The following is a 27,707-nucleotide window of genomic DNA, read 5'->3' as shown; positions in this document are numbered from 1 at the left end:
AAATCTGTTGCATTTCTGTACACGACCAATGAAGTATCAGAAAGAGAAATTAAGGAAACAATCTCATTTACCATCACATCAAAAAGAAAAAAATACCTAGAAATAAAACTACACTGATGAAAGAAATTAAAAACAACACAAATAGATGGAAAGAAATATTGTGGTCTTGGAATGGAAAAAATCAATATTGTTAAAGTGACTATACCACCCAAGGCAATATACAGATTCAATGCAATCCCTATCAAATTACCAATGACATTCTTCACAAAATTAGAACAAATAAGTTTAAAAATTGTATGGAAACACAAAAGACCTTGAATAGCCAAAACAATCTTGATAAAGAAGAACAGAACTGAAGTAATCATGCTCCCTGACTTCAGACTATACTACAAAACTACAGTAATCAAAACAGTATGTTACTGGCACAAAAACAGACATATAGATCAATGGAACAGGATAGAGCCCCAAAATAACCCCCCACACTATGGTCCATTAATCTATGACAAAGGAGGCTAGAATACACAATTGAGAAAAAATAGTCTCTTCAATAAATGGTGCTGGGAAAACTGGACAGCTATGTAAAAGAATTAAACTAGAACGTTCTCTAACACCACACACAAAAATAAACTCAAAATGGATTAAAGACCTAAATGTAAGACCAGACACTATAAAACTGTTAGAGGAAAATATAGGCAGAACACTGTCTGACATAAATTGCAGCAATATCTTTTTGGATCCACCTCCTAGAGTAATGATAATAAAAACAAAAATAAACAAATGGGACCTAATTAAACTTAAAAGTTTTTGCACAGCAAAGGAAACCATAAACAAAATAAAAAGACAACTATCAGGATAGGAGAAAATATTTGCAAATGAAGCAACTGACAAGGGTTTAATCTCCAAAATACACAAACAGCTCATGCACCTCAATATGAAAAAAACAAATAACCCAGTCAAAAAATGGGTGGAAGACCTAAATAGACACTTCTCCAAAGGAGACATACAGATGGACAGAAACCACATGAAAAGATTCTCAACATTACTACTTATTAGAGAAATGCAAAGCAAAACTACAGTGAAGTATCACCTCACACTAGTCAGAATGCCCATCATCAAAGAGTCTACAACTAATATATGCTGAAGAGGGTGTGGAGAAAAGGGAACCCTCCTACACTGTTGGTGGGAATGTAAATTGGTGCAGCCACTGTGGAAAACAGTATTTAAAAAGACTACAAATAGAGCTACCATATGATCCTGCAATCCCACTCCTGGGCATATATCCGGAGAAAACCGTAATTTGAAAAGATACATGCACCCCAGTGTTCATTGCAGCACCATCTACAATAGTCAAGACATGGAAGCAACCTAAATGTCCACCAACAGAGGAATGAATAAAGAAGATGTCGTGTATTTATCCAATGGAATAATACTCAGCCATAAAAAAGAATGAAATAATGCCATTTGCAGCAACATGGATGGACCTAGAGCTTATCATGCTAAGTGAAGTAAGCCAGAGAGAGGAAGACAAATATCATATGATATCACTCCTATGTGGAATCTTAAAAAAATGATACAAATTAACTTATATACAAAATAGAAATAGACCCACAGACACAGAAAACAAACTTATGGTTACCAAAGGGAAAAGGAGGTATAAATTAGGAGTTTGGAATTAACATATACACACTACTATAAAATAGATAACCAACAAGGACCTGCTATATAGCACAGGGAACTATGCTCAATATTTTGTAATAACCTATAAGGGAAAAGAATCTGAAAAAAATAGATATTTATGTATATATAACTGAATCACTTTGCTGTACAGCTGAAACTAACACAACACTGTAAATTGACTATACTTCAACAAAAAAAGAAAACAGAAAACAAACAAACAAAAACTTAAAAGTTTTTGTACAGCAAAGGCAACCATCAACAAAACAAAAAGACAACCTGCTGAATGGGAGACAATATTTGCAAATGATATGACCAATAAGGGATTAATATCCAACATATATAAACAGCTCATACAACTCAACATCAAAAAAACAAACAACCCATTTTAAAATGGGCAGAAGAACTGAACAGACATTTTTCCAAAGAGGAAATGCAAATGGCCAACAGGCATGTGAAAAGATGTTCAACATTGCTAATCATCAGGGAAATGCAAATCAAAACCACAATGAGGTATCACCTCACACCTGTCACAATGGCTATCATCAAAAAGAACATAAATAACAAATGTTGGTGAGGATGTGGAGAAAAGGGAACACCAGTACACTATTAGTGGGAATGTAAATTGGTGCAGCTACTGTGGAAAACAGTATGGAGGTTTCATGAAAAACTAAAAATACAACTACCATTTGATCCAGCAATCCCACTCCTGGGTATACATCTGAAAAAAACAAAAACACTAATTCAAAAAGATACGTGCACCCAAATGTTACAGCAGCATTATTTACAATTGCAAAGATATGGAAACAACCTATCGACAGATGACTGGATAGAGAAGATGTGGTATATACCTATGATGGCATATTACTCTGCCATTAAAAAGAATGAAATTTTGCCATTTGCAGCAACATGGATGGACTTGGAGGGCATTATGCTAAATGAAATGAGTCAGACAGAAAGATAAATTCTGTATGATATCACTTATATGCATAATCTAAAAAATACAGCAAACTAGTGAATATAACAAAAGAGAAGCAGACTCTCAGATACAGTGAACAAACTAATGGTTACCAGCGGAGAAAGAGAAGAGGGGAGGTGCAGTAAGGAGTGGAGGAATAAGAGGAACAAACTATTATATATAAAATAAGCTACAAGGATATACTGTACAGCATGGGGAATATAGCCAATATTTTATAAGAACTATAAATAAGTATAACCTTTAAAAATTGTGAATAACTATATTGTACACCTATAACTTATAGAATACTGTGTAGCCACTATATTTAATTAATTAATTAAATACGTAAAGAAAAATCTAATCTACAGTTACCATAACTTAAATTTACACTCAACTCATTGCAATTGTATAGTTTCCCTTCCCCAAGTTCACTGCTGAAAATTCTTTCCCCAAAGCAACCAAGTGTATCACCAGGGCATCTCAGCCCACTGCTCTGCTGATTCTACACAACTCTCTGTTATAGAGAAGAGGTCTAGAATTAGAAATATATTGGGTTCCCATTTAAGTTGAAGGTTTATGCAAATATCTCCTGATTCCCTAGGATCAGACAATTTCACATCCTTCTATGACCCTAAGATTTACTTATCTGTTAAACAGAGATAGCCATTCATTCTTTCTCCCCTTCTCCCAGTAAATTCCCCTCACCTTCACTCTAATTGACATGTAAGATAAACTTTTAATATTTGTCAAATCTACTGATATTGAACATAAGGAAGGACCAGTTACCTTTTTGCTGCCAAAATACTGAAAGAGGCCATATCCAATTAAATGCCCATCCGCTTTTATTATTCATCTTAATTGGAGACATAACCAGTCAACAAAGCCAAAAGTTTGGATCATTCTTGACTCTTCCCCCTCCTTCTTCCTCTCCAACAAACCAATCATTGAGAATTGTCAATGCTACCTCCTAAAGTCTTCTGGAGTCTGTCCTGTTGCCAATTACCAAAGTGCTAGAACGACCCTTCACAACTTTTACCCAGGCCAGTGATACTCTACCAAGGCAATGGTACCTCCCAGGGGAAACCTGGAAACTCTGAAGACATTTTTAGTTGTCATATCTAGGGGTAGGAAGTGGATTCTTCTGCTATCTACTGGTTAGAAGCCAGAGATGCTGCAAAACATCCTACAGTGCACAGACCACACCCACCCCCCAAAAAATCACAAAGAATCGTCTGGCTCCAAATGTTAACAGTGCCAAGGCCAAGACACCTCTGCCTTGTCTATGGAAGCAGCTTCTCAGCAGGTCTCTCTTCCCTCAGTTTTATCCCCTTTAAGTCTATCATGCACACAGCCCTAGAGTGATTTATCTAAAATGGAAATCTGTCCACGCAGCTGGCCTGCTTGCAACCCCTCCGTAGTTCCCATTCTCCCCTTGGATGCGGCTCACCCTGAGCACCCTTACTTATGTCGCAACACTCTCTGACCCCCCCCCTTACCTCTTGCTACCCAACGATACCCAAATGCTTCTGACATCCCACTCAGTCTGCGGCTTTTCTACCTGTGCTCGCGCTGTTTCTCTGAAATACCCTTTGTTCTCCTGCTCTCCTTCACTATTTTAACTCCTCTTCACTCTTTAAGGCTGAGCCCATGCAACATTTCCTTCAAGAAACCTCCTTCCCCCCAACACACTGGGCCATGAGCCCCTTCTCTGTGGTTTCCAAAATAACTTACACAAATGAGAATTTAATATCAGGCTTATCACACTACACATAAGTTTCTGAATTTTGACCCACTTCCATTTAGACTAAATTATTGAGGGAGAGTCTGTAAGAACTGTATCATGTACCTATCTTTAGTATGGTACATAGTTGTTGCTTAAAAAATGAATCAGTGAATGTTAACTCACATTGACGTAAGTGCTTTACACTTGACAAAATTATTTCACACGTAAAATCCCATTTGATTTTTATAATTCTGTCAGAGAATGCAGCTGAGCTAGACATAACAACGCTAGTTTTATATTACATTAAACTTGGGCTCAGAACTGACTTCAGTAAATGAAGTCATTTACCCAGAGCAACCTGGTTTATAAGTGGCAGAACTGACACTGGAATCTAGATCTTTTGATATAATGTCCTACGCCTTTTCCAGAACTCTAGACTAGTTGGTCTCATCTACACAGACACACACACACACCCCACGTGTAACACACACAAATATTTATGTATGTATACATGTATTTTGAAGGTCTATATGTGTGTGTATATATTTGTGTATGTATTCATAAGCATGGCCTATACATGCCTCTTCTAATTATCTAAACACAGAATGTATAAGTATATATATGTGTGTATATATAATCTATATGATATATATATACACACACATATATATACATTAGCTCTCCCTTTGTAATTCTTAAAATTCTTGATCATAGCATTCATTGCATTCATAGTTCATCCTAAGTAGCTCTGGAAAATAGTTAACTAGTCACATCTTCAGGAAAAAAGGGATGCAGACAGTACCAGATGATGAAAATGGGCAAGTCATTTGTATTTGGTGTGGCTTACTCAGAGTCACAGTCTCATATTCCACTTACTCACCCTCCCACAAACAGTGCAGCCATGGGACCTCAGGTGCAAACAGACCAGAGGGGATGCAGGGACCTCGTGGACACTGCCCAGGCCTCTCAGACACAGCTTCAATAGAAGTCCTATATCTTTAAGAAAGTTCAATTTTTGTGAATGTCTGACAAAAAAATGCAATTTCCTTTCAAGTATCAAGCTCAGAATATGGCATCCAGTCCCTGAACCAAACAGACCTATTCCTCTATGACAAGATGTATTAAATAGATTTTTTCCTTGTGTGGGAACTCACCATTGGTATTCATTAAATTCAAAAGTGCAAGTGCACAAAGGCGAGATGCTGGCGAGGAACTGTCAGATTTTTCTGGTTGTGGAAACAGACCCATGTACAATATTTGAAGAGGATAGTTTTATTTTTTTTTGAAGCCTGGTTAGCTCAGTAAACTGCAAGGAGAAGCTTTACAAGTTTACTCTAATGAAGGTATTAATAAGCAAGATCATTTGCCATCAGCCTTAGTCATGAAACAATATAACTGAACACAGACATCAGTTAAACTTTTTTTGACATAAATTCAATAGTACATATAATCATAAAGATTCAAGGTACTTGAAGCAAATGCTGGGCAATTTGTAGAAAATATTTCCTTTTCAAATAAAGTTGTACCTGGGGTACTGAAAGCTCTTTAATACCCTATCTGTTCTGTGTTTATTTCTTCATGGAGACTAAGGAATGAAGCTGTCGATTTATGGAAAGTGGATCAATTAATCAAGAACAAAATGTTTTCCTACAGGTGGAGATTGTGGGTTCCTGGCACTTATGAATGAGACTTAAATCCTAGATTTGTCTTCATGAAAACAGTTTAAAATTTGACTTTCCCAATTATCTCAATGTTTTAAAAATTCTATTGACTGTTCTCATCAGAATTCTTCTACATTATGGTTTCTACTTCTAGAGACATATCAAATTACTGTTTTAGGCAGTTTAGGCAATTTAGGCAAGCACATTTTAAGAAAACCTGGAATATTAAGGGTTTTAACCTGGATATATTAAAGGATATTTGAATTATAAAAAAATTTTCATTTGGCAAAATAACACCCCTTAAAGTTGACTCTAAAAGCATTTAAATTTGGTATTATGAAATTTTAATCCTAGAGCAAGATATTTTCAGGCTCTAAGTATTTTTACAAATAAAGTACACATATCTATTGACTTCTTCCCATACTCAGAGGTTGTCGTATTAAATACAGCAGCAGATTTGATACAATCCGAAACAGCCTGAAAGGCTACATGCTGCATTTTTGGCATTCTCAATATGCTAAGAGCCTGTGTCCTGTGCTAATTCTTATAACATTGAGAAGTGGTGGCTAGGTGGATATTCAATTCAACCATTTCCAGAACTAACATTCATAAGCAGGAAGAAATTTCCTCAATGATCTGACTAGGTGGGCTAAGACAAAGCACCTCACCAATAAGGGAAATTATGATGTTGCCAATTCATGAAAATATGTTGAAATATTGTCTTTGGAAGAAAGTTGGTATATCTGTAAAATGTTTTATTATTCAACTGTGAATCATTCATTCATTCATTCAACAAGCATTTACCAAGTACTTGCTCTGTTGCAGACACTGTTTCAGCTAGATGTTGAGGCATAGCACAGCATAAGACAGAGCTACTCCCTTGGTGAAGTCTCAGTGCCATGGAGGAGACAGGTAAACTGCAACTGACCAGTAAGATCTATGAATGAACCATGAATGAACCATGGGGGTACTGAGACAGAAAACAAGTGTGCATTGAGGAGTTAACTGTTTCTGAGAGATGGTGATTTTTGAGATTGGTTTTAAAGGATGAGAATAAATTTTCCAGACATATTGAAAGGCATTCCAGATTGTGGGAATAGTGTGTACAGAGGCACGGAAATGTGTTAAGTCTGGAAAATTAAGTTCCATGTGCCTGGAATGAGATGGGGGTGTGGATTTTAAGGAAGAAAATTTTAATATAGGGCCAAAGAGGCAGCTCAAATCTGATTATGAGATTTTATACCTCAAGTTAATTGACTTCCTTGTATTTTCATGCATAAATAAATGGTCAGTATTCACCTATGAGGAAAATAGGTATGAGGAGGTATTTTTTCTTTCTGGAAAATATGGCACTTGCTTTATGATTTCTTCCAAGTCAGAGCAGCATGAAACAGGCCTATGCAGAACATAGGTGGTCAGCTTTAACATTTAGTGCGTTAACATTTACTACCTCATTTGGCAATCAAACATAGACTGTGTTTATGCATCTTACTGTGTCTTCTCTTGTCGTCTTGAGCTTTTATACAAATATAATATCATTGTATCTTTTGGGGTGTCTCTCCGTCTCCCCAGTTATTCTACTAATGCCTTGAGGGCATAGATTGCCGTGTACCATTTCTATTTTTCACAACTAACACACATCAGAACGTACCAGCCTCATCATTCCAAGTCCAAGTCTAATATTAATTGGTGCTAGAAGAGTGACTTTATTGATTTATAAAATTTGTATACAAATAGAATAAAAGAAATATCCATGAATCTATATTTATATCCATGGAAGAAAGAAAGAAAGAAAGAAAGAACGAACGAACAGAGAGAGAGAGGGAGAGAGAAAGGAAGAAAGAGAAAGAAAGGAAGGAAGAAAAAGAAAGGAGAAAGGGCAGTTCATTCTTACTATAGAATTCCAGTTAATAAATTAAAAGGAATGATGGAAGTAGAAAATTATCATTAGGCAGACACCACAGAAATAATTCTTGTAGGCAAGAATCATCAATGAATGCTAAAATTAGTAGGCAAAAGTGTGATGAGTAACGGAATACTTTGAGTCCCAGAGTATTGCCTCACTTATTAATTAAAAAGGGAAAACAGTAACTTTACAATGGATAAACCTGGCAGACAGCATCTTTACCAAATGATCTAAGTTACAATCATCAGTAATAAGCTACACTGACATCACATCTCCTGATATGATGCACTGAGAATGTCACATTACTTGCGGTTTTCTAGCCAAAAATATATAACCTTAATCTAATCATGAGAAGACTTCAAACAGAAATTGAGGAATATTCTCCAAAATGATTGACTGGTACTCTTCAAAAATATCAAGGTCATAAAAGACAAAGACTGAACAACTGTTAACAATTGGGGGAAATTAAGAACAGCTAAGAGCAATGTGGCAATTGTTCAGAAGAAGGACAGTACTGGGACAATTGGCAAAATTCTAACAAGGTCTGTAGATTCATTGATAAATTGTATCAATATTAATTTCCTGGTTTCTGTAGTTTCCCTAAGGCCATATGATATGTAACATTAGGGGAATCTGAGTGAGGGCAATGTGGGAACTGTCTGTACTATTTTTGTAACTGTTTTTAAGCTAAAAAATATTTCCAAAAAGTTCTTTAAAAAATGTAAAGCAGCTCACGCATAGATTGAACACAAACCCTCAAGCAACTATATTTTCATGACAACTGCAATGAGATTATCTAACTTTCACTTTGTGATTCTTTAGCTGAAAGTTTTACATTCATCAGGGTGATATACTATTAATACACAATAATTAACATCCTCACACAGAAGCAGAGCTTTCTAGTTGGAGATTTAGCTCTCTTGCACTAGTAATGAAGATGGTCAGTTAGTGTCATGCACAGAATTTAGGGGGAAGAAGAAAATAATAAAACTTAAAAGGCAGAACAGTCTATAAAATGCAAAAGCATTATTAATATACAAGTATTTATCTAGTACAAATGTGCTAATTACCTTGCCAAGATAAAGAAGTAGAATACATGGTCTTTGAACCTGAGACCTTTATAATCTAGTCCAGGAGACAGGATGAATACTGTGAAACAACAGCTCGTGTTAAAGTGAATCTTACTCCCCAGCTCGTGTTAGAGTGAATCTTATTTCCACATGAAGAACCGTCCACTAGAGCAATGCTGGGCCACAGTATCAGTCAGCTCAGGCTGTCATAATAAAAGACCACAGACTGAGTGGCTTAGACAACAGAAATGCATTTTCTAGAGAGTGGAAGTCAAGATCAGGGTTGGTTTCTCCCAAGCCTCTCTTCTCCCTGTGTTCTCACATGACCTGTCTTCTGTGTACATGTATCCCTGTGGTCTCTCTACTTATTAGGACACCAGTCCTACTGGATTAGAACACCATCCTTATGGCCTCATTTAACTTTAATTATCTCCTTAAAGGTCCTGTCTCCAAATACAGTCACATGGAGGGTTAGGGCTTCAAACTATGAATGGAGTGTTGAGGGAGAGGAACACAATGCAGTCCATAAAAGCTACCCTAGAAGAAGACTGACCAGTGAGTTTCAAAGAAGTACTGAGCAAGTATCGCTCAGCTCAGCCCTACTTTTCTCTGTTCTTCAGTTCTGCCTATCTGCAAGGAAGGTGCATTCTCACCAGTTCTGTTGCCCAAGTGGTAAATTTAGCAAGACAGTCTCTCCTCATTTAGACAGAGGTGCACGTGTTGGTCACCTTTGTGACCAGATAGAGAAGCCTGATTAAACCAGGGTAAAATATTAGCAAATCCACTGTGCCAAAAGCTCTCCTTAATAAAGTATTATCAGTTAATTATTTTTATTTATTTATTTATTTATTTTTTTTTTTGCGGTACGCAGGCCTCTCACTGTTGTGGCCTCTCCCGTTGTGGAGCACAGGCTCCGGACGCGCAGGCTCAGCAGCCATGGCTCACGGGCCCAGCCGCTCCGCGGCATGTGGGATCCTCCCGGACCGGGGCACGAACCCATGTCCCCTGCATCGGCAGGCAGACTCTCAACCACTGCGCCACCAGGGAAGCCCTTTTTAAAAGGTATGGTTTTGATCTCACTCTGCCTGATCCCTGTGCTTATCTCTCAAGAAGTTCTCAATCTGAGTGGAGAAAAGATGTACTATTTGGGCCTCCTAGTGCCATAAAATCATATTTGCATATCTCACCTGTTACATAATATAATATGTACAAGACAGTATAATTGAGTAGTTCTTGGAAATCATGCTGCTGCAAAACATTTAAATAGGATTTTACCAAAAATGGTTTTGTGAACAAGACAAGGATGCCCATTCTTGCTACTTTTATTCACATAGTCGTGGAAGTCCCAGCCAGAGCAATTAGGCACAAAGAAAAGAAGCTAAAGGCATTGGAATTGGATTGGAAGATGTAAACTGTCTCTATTTGCTGATGACATGATATTATATATAGGAAACCCTAAAGACTCGACCAAAAAACTGTTAGAACTATTAAACGAATTCAATAAAATCGTAGGATACAAAATCAATACACAAAAATCAGTTGTATTTCTATACGGCAATAACAAACTTTCAGAAAGAGAAAGAAATAACAAGACAAGAAATAAAAAACAAGAAATAAGAAGTGTTGGCAACGATGTGAAGAAAAGGGAACCATTGTGCACTGTTGGTGGGAATGTAAATTGGTGCAGCCACTATGGAAAAGAGTATGGAGATTCCTCAAAAAATTAAAAATAGAACTTCCATAAGATCCAGCAATTGCACTTCTGGGTAGTCATCCAAAGAAAACAAAATCACCAACTCAAAAAGATATCTGCACCCCCATGTTTATTGCAGCATTACTTATAATAACCAAGACATGAAAATAACCTATGTGTCCATCAATAGATGAGTGGATAAAGGAAATGGATAAAGAAAAAATATAAATACAATGGAATATTATTCAGCCATTAAAAAGAAGAAAATCCTGCCATTTGCAGGAACATAGATGGACTTTGAGGGCATTATGCTCAGTGAAGTAAGTCAGACAGAGAAAGACAAATGCTGTATGATGTCACTTATATGTGGAATCTAAAACAAACAAACAAACAAAACAAAAAACCTAAACTTATAGAACAGATTGATGGTTGCCATAGGCAGCCAGGGCAAAATGGCTGGTCAAAATGGTCAAATGATGCAAACTTGATACAAAATGGTCAAAAGATACAAACTTCCAGTTATAAAATAAATAAGTCCTGGGGGTGTAATGTAGAGCATGATGACTATAGTAAACAATGCTGTAATGTATACTGTAATATATATTTGAAAGTTCTAGGAGAATAGATCTTAAAAGTTCTCATCACCAAAAAAACTTTGTAACTATGTGTGGTGATGGATGTTAAGTAAACTTATTGTGGTAATCATTTTGCAATATGTACATATAACAAATCATTATATCTAACATCTAAAACTAATACAATGTTATATATCAATTATGCCTCAATTAAAGAAAATTACTTTGTGAAATTCATTGTTTTATTTTCACAAAACAGATGATTAAGTAATTATTTAATCTCTAATGAACCAGCTTGTTTCATATTTGGCTACTGATTTTAAATTAGAGTTACAAATAATGAAGCAGATAATGAAACTCACTTTTACTATTTGTTTTATAGATGTGGATGATACCAAAATGTCATGAAATTTAGATGTTACTTCAGTAATTGTATTTGCACACCTAATTTAATATTTTATGTATTTAACACTATTTCTGAAATCCAACATCATTAGCTTAATCAGAACTACTGATATCAAAAGTAAATGAGACTTTCCTTCAATGGTGAAGGAAAACAGAAATTGAGAAGGCAACAACAGTAAGAAGCATATGCTTTTATACACAGTAAGTATACTTTCATATTCAGATATGAATGCTTTAAAAGAAAATAAGTTTAAAAACTGAAAATTATCTCTACTTAATTTATTTAAGGCGTCAGTGTCCCACACTACAATGCTTACAACTGGTATGTTATATATTGTAAGTATTCACACTAAAAGGCTACATAATTTTCACATGTCTTATAGACTTTGTCAAACTAATCTGTGCGGACAGCTACAAAACAATCTATTTCTGAATTACCCATTTGTTAGTGTTCAGAAGTAGAAAGAATCTTTTGGCAATAATTAACAAGGTATGCCATGCATATTAGCACATAAAGATTAAATTTTTAACACTCAACATCATTTCATGCTGAAACAAATCCTGCTGTGCTAACTCTATGCTAACCTACGGCACCTCATTCATTACTACCTAATTAACCTACGAATAGCCACATCACAGGAGTTTGTGTCTATATTTTAGATATTGGTTTTAAAAGCAATTAAAGAATGTGATCATATTGATTCCCAAAAATCTATTTGGGAAATCAAATTCTTGCAATCTATACAGAGCAAAATGCCCTGCCTGTTGTATAGTGTTTGTTGCAGCACGTCAGTCATTTTTTAGAGTTCCCATTTTTATCTACATATTAAATACTGAAAGTGCATGTTGAGAGGAAAATTAGTAAGGAAATATTCATGAATATTTGAGTGCAAAAGCCAAATAACTTGTAGTAACTACATAAAATGTATTTATTATTTTATATTACCTTATTAAAAAAAAATCCTGCCCAAGTAGGAGTAGAAAGTTTTGAAAACAAAACTCTGAGAACAGTATAAAGAAAAATGAGATCACTTAGAAAGTTCATCACAATGTCTAGAAAGAGAAGTTACCCATGAGAATCATACAACATCACCAAAATTTAAAACTCACTGCCTTAGTAATGATCTGTAGTTTATGTACACATTTCTTTTGAAATTCTCTTTCCACTCAAAGTATAGAGATGTCGTTTGATTGTTTGAACCTGACTGATGAGCTTGTGCTTGTTTTCCATTAAAAAAAAAAATTGCAGTTGGGACAGACAGCTCATTTTCTGCTTCCGCAGAAGTGCAATAAAGAAAAGACTGGCATCCCTAAAGAAAGGTATTGGCAGTGGAAAATGCTAACAGGGGCCTCAGTGAGTTGCTGCTACTGCACAGCTTACCACTAGATGTCCTGTGGACTAAGCAAGAAGAACACTGGTACGTAGATTTGCATTCTTATCTCAGCAAAGGATGTTTCTGATTTTAATGTAGCTCTGGATTTCCAAAATAACTGGTTAACCATTTTCTGCTGCATTTCCTATTGACAGAGGCAAAGTAAACTACAGCGATGTGGGTAATGAAGCCCAGTATGCCATGTGTTGTGCTTGCAGATAATTATAAAAGTATGATTGGAATATGTACCTCAGAATCTTTTATAATGAAGAAAGAATACACACACACGCACACACACACACACAAATATAATTCCCTTATTGCAAAGATAGATCTTTTAATTAAGCTTCATTTTTCTAATTTAGCAGGCTCAACAGGCTGTCTTGTTATAGATTCTTTCCTTTTCTGAGAAGGGTAATACATGGGTATAACAGAACAATTATAGCTTATTCAGAGGATCTGTTCACACTGTGTTATCTTCCATGACTGCTAAGCAAATTAAAGTTGAAATTTTACTGTCTGTCAATTTGGGTGATTATTATGATGAATCTGTGAAGTACAGAAGGTATTTAAAAGCAGTGTGACGCCTTTCTAAAATTCCACCTCTTAACAAGCCATAAAAGTACCTGCAGATACCAATAATGTGTGCCAAAGTGTAATGTGAAAGGGTGTCTTTAGTTCCAATCGTTTTAGTATGGCACTCGGTATGGGGAAAGCCGGCAATGCTGCGTTCAAATCCCCAGTGTTGTCAGAAAAGGAAATGGAGGAATAAGCTGTTCTCAGTGGTGCTTGGTGAGAACCCCATAGAGAGAATGACAAACAGCAAATGCCTTCCCTGGCAGCATTGTGACATGCTGGCAGGACAGGAACCTTGACATGGTATCCCTAGCCAAGGCTAAGGATAACCATCCCCAAGGTCAATTCCTCAAGTCTACTCTTTTTGGAATTTGATTAAATGTGGTGAAAACCCTTTTTGAGTGGAAGATTAAAAGCAAATTAAGATGATTTAAAAATTTTAGAAACATTGCAACATGGTATTACAAAAAAATGATTTTAACAAAGCCCATTGGCCTCTCTGGGCATGTGTCTGCTGGGACTGGTGCAGAATTATCCGATGAGTTACGTGGAGGACATGAAACCAAGCTGACAGAATGAGATTCCAGGTGAAAGTAACCCTGCAACCCCAGGAAGCCAGAGGTGTCTTTTTTCTTAAATGAGTGGATTAGAACTCTCCCAAGACAACTGCCTTTGTTTTCCCCCTTGGATAGCCTGCTTGTGCTGTAGCACCCTCAACTATCTCCAAGGTAGCCACAGGCAGTGACAAAGGAAAGAGAGTGATGAACTGCAAACCTTCTCGGCTTCACTGAGAAGCACCTCAAGGATAAGGGGGTGATCCTCCTCTAGCATAACCCGTGGTTGCCACAAATTAGGTACCTTCCCCTGGGACTGAGAGCTAAGAGGTCCTGCTTAAAAATGACTTTCTGAATCATTTTTCTATTTCTAAGCCCTTTGAGCTGATGATTTCTCAGGACCAAAGAGAAGAGATTGGAAGGCAGGGGAGGAGGGGATGGAGAGCAGAGATTCATTCTTTTATTCATTTATTGGACAAATATTTATTGACCACCTATGCGTAGGGCATTTTATCAAAGTTGATTCTGCACTCCCTTGCATTGGGGTAGGACAGCTAGACTCAGGAGAATCCAAAAAGCAATTTTAAAATTTGATCACACGAGGAGGAAGAGAGAATACTGAAATACTAGGGGAGAAGAGAGGTTAAAACTGTTTTATTCTGCTGTGTGTACAGTTCCAAGTCAGTGAGGTTGACACGTACTTTCCTGCCTCTGTTCCTTTGTTCGTGGTGAGCTATCTCCCTGGAAACCTCCATTTATCCATCTTTGCTCACTGAAATTTTATCTACTTTGAAGACCCATTCTGCATGCCAGCTCCTGTGTGGAGCTTTTTCAGATTGATTTTTCTCCCTATGATTTATATATCATTTGAACAATGCTAGTTCCTAGTTGATTCTTCTTTATGACTCTGATTTTATTCCATCATATGTTTCTTACTACTGAAATTGCTTTTCCCCGCAAAAATAAATGGTAATTTTCTTAAAGATAGTTCAATTTTTATAAAGATTTGAATGGCTTGGACTAAATAAACTCTTGTTGAGTATTTGTTGAGTTGCGTGAATTTGCTTCTTTACAGTTTTACAAAGCTGTAGAAAACTCAAAGCTGGAAACCAGGCCTACAGGCAGTCTGGCCTACTCTATCACTCTGTTCCTCAGTTGATATGTAAACTAACTATTTAACATGATGACCAAAGCATTTTTCCAAATGTGAGAGTTATGTACATCTAAATATACTAGATTATATCCAAACTATCTATAAATAGTACATAGTTCTGTCTTTGGGGAAGAATTAAAGGAAAGAATATAATAATTCATTATTACAAACTTTAAAGTGATTCCTAAGGTCCATTTCTTTAAGTATAGTTGAAAATATACTTATTTTCAATAATTACAATATTATATTATTTTCAGGTATACAACATAGTGCTTTGATATTTTTATAGATTATTCTCCATATAAAGTTATTATAAAATATTGGCTATATTCCCTGTGCTGTATATTATTACATCTTCTATCTTATTTATTGTATGCCTAGGAGTTTGTACCTCTTAATCTCCTTCCCCCATCTTGCCACTCCCCTAACCACTCTCCCCGCAGTGGTAACCACTAGTTTGTTCTCTGTACCTGTGAGTCTGGTCCTGTTTTGTTATAGCCATTTGTTCATTTTATTTTTTTAATTCCATATGTAAGTTAAAACATACAGTATTTGTCTTTCTCTGTCTGACTTATTTCACTAAGCATAATATCCTCAAGGTCCATCCATGTTGTTGCAAATGGCAAAATTTTCATTCTTTTTTATGGCTAAGTAACATTCCAGTATGTGTGTGTGTGTGTGAGTGTGTGTGTATACACACACTCACACACACACACACACACACACACACTGGCATATATATACCACATCTTCTTTTCGATTCACCTGTGGATGGCCTCCATATCTTAAGTTGCCTCCATATCTTGGCAATTGTAAATAATGTTGCTACGCACAATTGGGGTACATGTATCTTTTCAAATTACTGTTCTTGTTTTTTTTTGAATATATACCCAGGAGTGGAATTGCTGGATCATATGATAGCTCTATTTTTAGGTTTTTAAGGAAGCTTCATACTGTTTTCCATACTGCTTGTACCAATTTACATTCCTATGAACAGTGGACAATGTTCATTTTTAAATGTAAAATAGTTCAAGTTCTAATTTTTAAGTAACAGTAATTTTGGTTAAAGTCAAATTGTTTAAAATGGTGAAACTTAGAAATATCAAGAAATACTGAATCCAGCAAGAAACAGTTAAAAAATCTGTTTTTAAAAAAAGTTTATACCAGACCAATAGCTCTTAGATCAATAAGTGATGAACTGGTCAGACTGCCCCATGGTTAATTTTATTTGATATGCCCAGATAACTGAAATAATCAGACTCATAAAAATTACTTGAGTTATTTGGTCAGATGTAATTGTGTGATGATTCACTTTGTTGTTCAATCAGCCCTTACGAGTCATCCTATTTCAACTGATCTGAAAGAATTCCAAGTTTTTATAACAAAAGCACTATTTCTTTCATAGAATTTATTGCAACTTTTTGTTTTGTTTTTGTTGTCTCCTTAACAAGACTATAAATTCCATGAAGGCAGGGACCATATCTGTTTTTCTCATTGCTATTTTCCCAGTGTTTTCTACAGAACATGCAGAGTAGGGTTCAGTTAATGTTTTGTGAATGAATATGAATGAATGAATGGATGGATGGATGAATGAGTGAATGAAGCAAAACTTTAGAAGCTAAAACTATATAGATTCACCAGGTCATCTATATCTATTAAATGTGGGGAAGGATAGTTAAAAAGTGAAAAAGTCAGCCAATCAACTAACTGTTAGGTCATCCCTCTTCCAAATAAATCATTCAATTATTTTATTGGATGATATCGTCGAGTTCACATCAACCAAGTCTATAGAGAAATGATCCTCTAGTAAGCCAGGCTATATCAGATAACATAAATGGCAAGACCTTTTAGAAATTTTAACGCAAACAAGATGTTCATACAGTTATATTGGAATTTTATGCTTATAAATTATATGCATATAATTTTATGCTCATAAAATCAATATTTCTGCATTTTCAAAATTCCATCTTCACTTAGTCTATAAATCTCCATTACAAGGATTAAGTAAATCAGAATCAATAACATAAGGAATCACTTGATACTACAAATCCATTAAATAGTTTAGAGGAGAGAGAGAGAAGGAGAGAGGGAATAAGGGAGAGGAGTAAAATATATAGCAAGAAGAGAGTAACAAACATAATATAATAATGTAATGAAAATAGCAACTACCCTGGGCGCGCACACGTGTGCTCACACACGCAACAGACATTAGCTTGAGACACACAGGCAGCTAGGTGAGCAATGTAAAAACACCCTTTTTTCATTTCAAATGGTATCATAGATCCTATAGTGGAGGGAAAAATAGAATCTATTTTAAAAAGACAAATTTCAGACATGCCTATGATTGTTTATTGTCTTACTGTTTCATGTTTATGAACTTTATGAAAGTTCACTAGAGCAATATTTAAATAGAATTCCATAAAATTGATGCAGCACATTTAACTCCACGCTTCAAATCTGTCATCTAGTTCTACATGGATAGTGAAGTATTTTGTATACTATTAATAGAAAATCTAACAAAGAAGCTGTTAGTCAGCAAGGCTTGCATATTCTCTGTTTTTTAGGGACAGAGTTTTTTCTTTCTTATGGAGAAGAAAAAGAAAGCGAAGCATAAAACTAAAGCATATCCTTTGTCAACATGAGTAGGTACTTCTCAGTATTCCTTTTATGCTGTCTGGATTTCCAAAGGTGCCCTTATCATTTTTAGCAAGTGAAAATTGGGAAGAAAAATAGAAATGTAATATGTATTATTATATTTTAATGTGATGTTCTACTTTTTGTTTGTAGTTTTTGTCTTACTTCATTAAACATTTAATAAATCACCACCAGTTTTGTGACAGATTTCAACCATAACACAAACAGCAGGAGGTGTAAGCCCCACTCAGTTCATATAGGCATATAATATCAGTGTCTACATCATCACGCCCTGCAGGCATATTGGCAGAACGACCAATGGAGGGTAAGCTTTTTCCGACAAAGCTTTGAAAATAAACTTTTCTTCTTTTATCTTACTACAAATCAATTGGAGCCCTTACAGCAAAATCCTATAAAATAACTTCAAACACCACTTCTTAGTCTAAAAATTTGTATTATGGCTATAACTCTTTGAAGTATTATGACTGAAGTTTGGAGAAAAATGATTTAAGTGCTATCTGCTAGACATCAGAGCTTCAAAAATTCTCTCAGTTTTTCTTGACACATAAACTACTACCCACTGTAGTTTTTAGAATTTTTTTTCCTTGCTTTTAACCAACCTAACCCAGTTCGCTTGATACAAGTTACTTAACTGCAGTTTATCCAAATGAATTAATACTCTTTGAAGGTTCACCAACTTGCAATTGATTATTTTATTTTGTCAAGTTTTATGTTTCCCCACTCTGCTAGAGTTTGGGTTTTTTTTAAAAAAGAACTTCCAGAATCTCAGCATGTTAACTTTAAGTTTAAAAAAATCACTGGGGACAATGTAAAACATGGGGTTAAGGGCACCTGTGATTCCTGCTTGGAAGTCAAATGTCAGAAACAGAAACTGAAAAGTTTTCTGATGGAAGAGTCTCCCTTACACTGAGGAGATGATGAGACCAAGGATGCCTTCTGCAAAGGGCACGAGCCTCATCAGGGCTCCCCCCGCAATGGGTGAGAAGCTGTTGTCAGGGATTCAAGTCACTGCATGCTCACAGACATTCTTCAGAAACTCCAGCAGAAACTTGAGCAGTTTAAATTTCTTTAAACAAGACACAGAAAAAGTTTAACTTGAGAAAGAGAAGATTCCATTCAATAAGCTATTTGTGAGTGTCTACCTTATGCAGTCACCTCTAGGAGATGCTATGTTGAGTGGGGTGTGCAAAAATGAAAAAAAAAATAAAAGCATCCCCGACCTCAACAGACTCAATATCTTTGCTCAACACATTGAGATCCCTTTGGCATTTTATTCCATTCTCTCTGAGGGGTATTTTGGGTTGAGTCTCTTTTAAAAGAAAGTGATGCTTTGCAGAGTGCAAAGTAATTAATATAGCTAATATGGGTTCTAAATAGTCACTTCATATTTATAGTGGCCTAACTTTTATAGAAAATTCTGGAAAACAATTTACACTATATCAGTGCTACTCAGAATGCCAGTCTGTAATAAGACAAGGAACTTGCATCAAAAATTAAATCAATGCACTGCTTCCTTCATCAAGAAAGCTTTGCTGCCAAAACAATAAATGTCAGCTGAGTTAAACAGTATGGTTAGTAATTTCTGGATTATTCCAACTCAGGTCAGTAACAAAATGGTTTAAAGACTGGTAGCTTATCTATGAACCATATTTTGAATGACTCTACTTTTCACAACCCAGCTTAGATTGATAATCATCTAGAGCAAAATGAATAGCAAATTCAGAAAACAGAAACCAAAGCAAAAATTACCGAGGAGTAGACGTTGTGGGAAAAAGTTAGGAAATATAGGAAACTGAGAAGGAATAAAGGGGCTCTGTTATACATCCAGGGAATGAAATCACACATGTTAACCATCCTCAATGGGATGCTGCTGAAGAAGGGGACCTTTGGTGGTTTACTTAAAGAACAGGCCAAGAACAAAACAAACAAGGCAGGTGCTGCAGTTATGAATTTCTTCTAGTGCATCTGCACCTTACGTTTTCTCATTGCTCTTGGTACACTTACAGGCAAGCAGAAGGCTCAATTATCACCAAATGGCACTGAACAGGAGATAAAGCCCAAACTGTCCCCATGGAGCTGAACATGATAAGCTAAGGTGCTGATTCAGAAAGCCACAAAGAGCTTGATAAATATGGCTACAATATCTGGAAAAGAGATTGCTTGGAAGTAGCTGGTAGGTGATGAGATCATGCTTCCTTCCATCCCATCAGGTGGCAAAACTGGATAAACACAAACGTCTTGAAGCCCAAACCCGCAGAGCTGCTTCAGTAGGAATGCGTGGGAAGTATTCATCACATATTGTTACCCCTCGCAACTGTTAGAGAACTCGTTCCCTGAAGAATTACCTGACTTGATCAATTCTCAGAGAGGACAGGTAATATGCATCCTTCTGAGAAATTTTAAAGGACCAGGCTTCCTGCAAGCCATCTATTTCCCCAGTCGTTTCCCTCTGCTCCTCATAGGCCAAGTGCATTTTTGGCCCAAACCTCAAGCTCCAGTCTCTGAGGTGTCTCCTGAGTCCTGCTTGTTATATGCTCCATTCTTTCATATACCCCTCATCTTCTCCAGCGTGCTCTTCCCTTAGCCAAACATTTTCTGAAATCCCACTGCCTCCACAGACGTTTCTTCCAGAACTACTCCAAAAAGAGATAAAAATTTCCTCTCAAGTCTGTCTCTAAACGTAATTTTCAAATGTGCTTAACACTTGATAACGTTAGATCATCTATCAGCAAGCTACATTTCTCCTACTGTCTGTGTGGCTTCTATATGTGCTTACCTGTATCAGTGTTTATACGTCTTGATTTAAAGTGCCAAGAGAGCAGAGCTGGTGCTTGTGTGAGTCTCTCCTATACATTTAAGATCATTTTTGTATTTGATCCTACAACTTTAATGATAAAGAATCCAAATTAGATGTGACAGATAGGTCAATTGCCTAAACTAAAACCATCCACTCCCCTTTTCATTTTCATTCTTCCATTCCAAGGGCTGGAAAGCTAAAACTGTACTTCCCCGGATTCCTTTGCAGCTGTGGTGCAGAGTTGTGACACTGGTCTCAACGATGTGATAAACCTAAATGTAGAAGCAAGTAACAGGAAGAGATGGCTACGCACAGGAAGATACGACCACCCAAAAAGTACTGTGAAAGAAAGAGTTGATTCTTCCGTGGTGGCTGGGACAGAACTTCTGGTGTCCAGTTTCAGAACAGTCAGTGTTAACTGGAGGGCAGCTCTGCCCTGGAGTTTGCTAGAAGAGTTCACGATGTGGTTGGGCACTTTCCCAGCCTACACAGTTCTCTGGCCTTCCCAGAGATCCTGTGAGGTACATCATATATTTTAACAAATCCTTTTCTGCTTTAAGTAGCCAGAGTTAATTATGTGGCTTGTACCCACCAACCCTTGCTAATGTGTTAGGTTTCTGCTTCACTTTTTAGATAAGCAATCTATTTGGCCCCATTGTCACAAGTACACATTTGCTTAGAAATAAGAAAGAATTGGATTTTTCAGATATAGGAAAGTAGTTTGTGATTATGGGCCTCAGATTTCATTCAGTATTGAAACTTTTATCTAAAGGATTTTAGGGGGGTGGCAGATATGTGGGCAGGGGGTAGGGGGCAGGCCTTTGGGAATCACTCTCCAAGACACAGGAAAGCTGGTGGCAACAACTTTGGTCAGGGATGCCTGGGGCTCAGACTCTGCTTCCTCCAGTTAATTAGGATACAGTCTTTTAAATGCTGAGTTAGGTCAAGAGCCAGGGGAGTTCTGTTGCTTATAAACACTACTTATACAGAAGCACAATGATTGTTAATGTGCGTTCTTCCAAGATGATGACATAAGCCCTGCATGTAAAAAGGTAGTGTTATAACAAGAATTGGCAGTTTTCTCAACTCTGGGGGCCCAAATCTGTTGTGCTGAGAGTCACTAGAATCAGTGTCCCCACTGGGGCAAAAGACAACCCTCAAAGCATCAGTATCTACCCCATGCAGCCTCTTCATGTCTATTAAGTTCTATATCACTGCCTAAATAAATCAGGGAGAAAAGCAGGTGGGTCTCCTCTTACCAATTCGTAATCTATTTAAGATACTACACTGGACCTTTGAACAAAAGAAGGATGCAAACTATGGCCTAACACAGGGATGGGTCATCTTTTTCTTTAAAGGGCCGAATAGAAAATATAATAGGTTTTTCAGGCCAGACAGTCTGTGTTCCGACTGCTCAATTATGCCCTTGTAGCATGAAAGCAGCCACAAACAATACATAGATGAATGAACATGGCTGTTTTCTAATAAACTTCATTTATGGACTTTGAAATTTGAATTTCATATAATTTTCATCCATCACAAAATATCATTCTTCTTTTGAATTTTTAACTATTTAAAGTGTACCCAGGCAACAAAAGTAAAAATAGATAAACTGTACTACACCAAAATGTAAAGCTTCAGTGCATCAAAGGACACGTTCAACAGAGTGGAAAGGCAACCTACGGAATGGGAGATAAATATTTACAAGCCATATATCTGATAAGGAGTCTATATACATATGTGTGTGTATATATACATATATATATATATAATATAACTATAATATGTTGTGTAACAACAACAAAAGACCCAATTTTTTAAAATGGGCAAAAGACTTAAATAGAAATTTCTCCAAAGAAGATAAATAAACGGCCAACAAGCATAAGAAAAGATGCTCAGCATCACTAATTATTAGAGAAAGGCAAATCAAAACCACAATGAGATACTACCTCACACCCTTTAGGATGGCTATTATGAAAAAAACAAACAAACAGAAAATAGCAAGTGTTGGGGAGGATGTGGAAAAATTGGAAGCATTTACATTGTTAATAGGAATGTAAGATGGTGCAGCCACTATGGAAAACAGTATGATGGTTCCTCATACTGTTCTAAAAATAGAACTACCATATGATCTAGTGATACCACTTCTAAGTATATACCCGAAAAACTGAAGACAGGGTTTCGGAGAGGTGGTTGTATACTCGTGTTCATAGCAGCATTATTTGTAATAGACAAAGGGTGGAAGCAACCGAAGTGTCCATCAATGGATGGACAGATTAAAAAAATGGGTGTATACTTAAAATGGGATCTTACTCAGTTTTAAAAAAGAAGGAAATCCTGCCATTTATGACAACATGGATGAATCTTGAGGATATTCTGCTATGAAATATGCCACTCACAAAAATATACAAATACTATATGGCTTCCCTTGTATGAGGTACCTAAAGTAGTAAATTCATAAAGACAGAAAATAGGATGGTGGTATCCAGAAGAGGATGGGAATGGAGAAATGGGGAGTTATTTGATGGGTGTAGTTTAAGTTTTCCTAGATAAAAAGAGTCCTGGAGATTGGTTGCACAACAATGTAAATATACTTAGCACTACTGAAGTATACATTTTTAAATAGTTAAAATGGTAAATTTTATGTTATGTGTATTTTACCACACAAAAATTTATTTTAACGTAAAACCCATTCTTAGTTCATGGTTGTATAAAAAACAAGTGGTAGGCCAGATTAGTTTGCCAAATCCTGACCTAATGTGTACATAGGTAGCAAGTGAGTCCCTAATATCTCAACAGCCATACCTATGGATTCTTTCACTGGTTCTCAATGAATGACACTTAAAGTGCCATAAAATAGACACAGATAAAGTACTATGGGCCTTTAGAGGAGGAAAAGATTACATCTAGGTGTCCGAATCAGTAAAGCCTTTGTTGACTTTTGGGATTCCCCAACTGGAAGGTCCATCAGGGCCAAACTTTTGAACAGGTCATATATATAAAGAGGGATGGGCAACACAAACCAAAGAGTCAGCCCAAAAGCGGAAAAGCACATGGGGGAAATAAAAAACTCAATTTAAATGGAGCAGTACAAGAAGTTGGAGGTAAGGTTGGAAATTTGATTTGTGGTCAGAACAAGAAAGTCATTAAATAACGAAACTGGACTCAGGCGATGGAAAACAAGGAAAGGTTTTTGCACAGAGGGATAAATGGCAAGACCAACAACATATAGTAATACAATTTGTTTATATGTGTGTACACTGATGGAGTGGGGAAATACTGAAAACAGGGAGCTTAGGTAAGTACCTACTACAATAGCAATGATAATGAAGGCCTACAACAGGATAATGGCAGATATGTTGGAAAGAAGTTAAGAAGTTTGAGAGATGTTTTAGAATTGAAATCTATGGGATTTGACCACTGGTTAGAGAGACAAAAGAGAGGAAAGATCAAAAACAATACTGGGATTTCTAACCGGAGGATTAGGGACATGATAGTGTTATTAACAAAAATGAGAGATATGGGAGAAAGGCAAGTTTAGGAGAGAAGATGTGAATTCATTTAGATACACTAATTGTGAGGTGACAGTGGGATATCCCCATGAAGGTGTGTAATGAATAGCAAGAAGAAGAGAAGCTAAGAATATACACATCGGGGGCTCAATCATGGAAGTAATACTTAGGGCAATGAGTACTGGTGAAATTTCCAAGATGGGTGAAGGCGGGGACTAATAGTTGTTGAGTACCTACTGCTGTGCTAATGATATTACACAGGTTACCTAATTTTAATCTTTGAGTCAACTCTATCAGGTAGGTATTATCCTTCTTCCCTTTAGAGGTGAGAAAACTGAGGCTCAGAAAAGTTAAATAATATGCCCCAAGTAACACAATAAGTAGCAGACCTGGGATTTCCACCCAAGTCCTTAGAAGGAAAACCAAGTGTATAGGAGATGGAAACAACCTAAGTGCCCATCATCGGATGAATAGATAAAGAAGATGTGGCACGTATATACAGTGGAATATTACTCAGCCATAAAAAGAAACGAAATTGAGCTATTTGTAATGAGGTGGATAGACCTAGAGTCTGTCATACAGAGTGAAGTAAGTCAGAAAGAGAAAGATAAATACCGCATGCTAACACATATATATGGAATTTAAGGAAAAAAGAATGTCATGAAGAACCTAGGGGTAAGACAGGAATAAAGACACAGACCTACTAGAGAATGGACTTGAGGATATGGGGAGGGGGAAGGGTGCGCTGTGACAGGGCGAGAGAGAGGCATGGATACATATACATTAACAAACGTAAGGTAGATAGCTAGTGGGAAGCAGCCGCATAGCACAGGGATATCAGCTCGGTGCTTTGTGACCGCCTGGAGGGGTGGGATAGGGAGGGTGGGAGGCAGGGAGACGCAAGAGGGAAGAGATATGGGAACATATGTATATGTATAACTGATTCACTTTGTTATAAAGCAGAAACTAACAGCAACAAAAAAAAGATATTTTACATTTTGACAACTTATGTCTAAAATATATAATTATTTTTCCAATTTCTGACCAATACACATTTTAAAACATTAAAAACAAACAAACAAACAAAAAACCAAGTGTATATACACATACCATTAAAGACAAAAAAGCAGAGCGTTTCAGGAATACTATAGTTTCAGCGGTGCTACAGGCATGGAGAGATTACGAAGAATAAACAATGAAAAATTTAGAAAAAACTAAATGGCTATCAGATTTGCTTAGTAGGAAGTCACTGAGGCTCTCTGAAAGAGTTGTTTCCTTATAGTGCTGGAAACTAAAACTATATTGCCAATGTTTAAAGTGAATGCATAGTTTGGAAGTGATGAGCAGTGAATGAAAACCTTTTTTAGCCAATCACGGTGATGAGAGAAAGAGAAGACTGTATGGAAATTCAAAAAGATCTTGGATCTAGGAAAGATTTTCTTATTGTTTCTACTTTGTTTTTGATTTTTCATTGTTCCCCAATAGAGGAGCCCAGGGCACACTTTTAGGCAGATAAAAGGGATCAAATAGAGAATCTGGAGATAAGAGAGAATGAGGATAACTATGCTACGTATAACCAAAATGACATAAGATAAAGTCAAATAATAGATTTGGATATTTATAAGCACTAAGCGTAAGGAAATTTTTAAAAATAGAATATCAGATTTTGGTCCAGTTCACAAAACAGTAATCTGTACTTTCCCAGTATGCTTTACTCAACAAAGACCCGTTTTTTAACAGTTTAATATATGCTGCATAAACTGGTTATATAAAGCAAGGCACGAGGCTGGAGGGCTCCCACTACAATTTGACAACACCATCTTGTCTTCACACCACCTGTCACATCTATCAACATTTTAACTAATGTCAGAGTTCTTCTTTTGCTAATGAGCTGCTACACTGAGCACATCTCTGTTCAGTCCGCCAGCTACAGTATAATGAGCTAGAGTGAGAGGTGTGATCTTCCTCTCAGAAGCCCCTCTTTGCTTTAGAAGACCATCACTGTTCTTTTCCTCTTTTGTCGCAGACCCAAGTTTAGTTATTTGAGGCCCTTGTAGGTGTGTTTTGCTTTGATGTAATAAAAGCACTCTCCTCCATCTAAAGGTGACGTTCAAGGTTGGTGTTGGTTGTGGCCTGAACGTTATATGTGTGGTTGAGTGAAGTGGTTGTGCCATACCCCAGGCACTCTACCAGTCCTCCCCTCTCCCAACCGTTACAGTCTCTTCTTCAATAGTGATACCTTTTCAAATTCCTCTCTCTGTAATACCAAAAATCAAATGCTTGTAGCTCCCCAGTTTCCCTCACCTATGCTTATGGTCATGATGTTCTACCTGGAAGCTGCCTCTCTCCACCCTCCACCATGTAGTTAACTCTGACTCTTTCATTAAGAGTCTATGATGGCATCACCTCCTCCAGAAAGTCTTCCCTGAATGCCCAGGCTGGGTTAAGTGTCCCTTCTCTGGGCTTCTGTTCTATCTTGCACCTGCCTCAGTCCTGGCAATTACATCACTATATTGAAATGACTGATTTTTGTATTTTTCCCCACACTAGACCACAGTCTCTTTACATATAAGGTGTCATATTTATTTACATCCCAATTGCCTAGTACAGTAAACTGAAGGTGCCTCAGTGACAACTCTAAGTGATAAACATGATGCCATACCCACTAACGTGCAATAGCTGATGCTGGCATTCCCTTCATTAGCTAGCATTTCCTTACTTTAAGTCGCTAGCTTGAGTAAATTCAGATGAAATAGCGGTTATCCTAGATATAAGAAACTACCACATTAATCTTTCCCAAAGTGTGCTCCTCAGAACACTGGTCTTAATATGGTCACAGAATCCTGTGTTCCTATGTATTTGGGAAATGCTTCATACTATATAAACACTTGGAGATTCACAAAGCGTATTAAATTTGGAAGGCTCTAAGAAGTCACATTTGTTTACTTTAACTCAGTGTTCCCTAAGTTAATTCATTTGACCAATTAATCCTTGTTTTTTCTTGGTAGGTGGGGTGGGGATATCATCTATTAATATCCCAGACTTAGTGTTTCTCAGAAAATACTTTCAGAAACACTGCATTATTATTATTATTATTATTTTTGTGGTACGCGGGCCTCTCACTGTTGTGGCCTCTCCCGTTGCGGAGCACAGGCTCCGGACGCGCAGGCTCAGCGGCCATGGCTCACGGGCCCAGCCTCTCCGCGGCATGTGGGATCCTCCCGGACCAGGGCACGAACCCGCGTCCCCTGCATCGGTAAGCGGACTCTCAACCACTGCGCCACCAGGGAAGCCCATACACTGCATTATTAATCAAAGTCATCCTAATAGTCATTCACATGCATGCTGGGAAAGTCAGAGACAGATTCTGCTTGAGGGACTATTTGAGCTCCTCTAACTTATTTCTTCAGTTATTGTTCATA

Source organism: Grampus griseus, assembly GCF_964374135.1.
Source record: "Grampus griseus genome assembly, chromosome: 1".
NCBI lineage: Eukaryota > Metazoa > Chordata > Mammalia > Artiodactyla > Delphinidae > Grampus > Grampus griseus.
Note: the sequence above shows the minus strand (reverse complement) of the source record.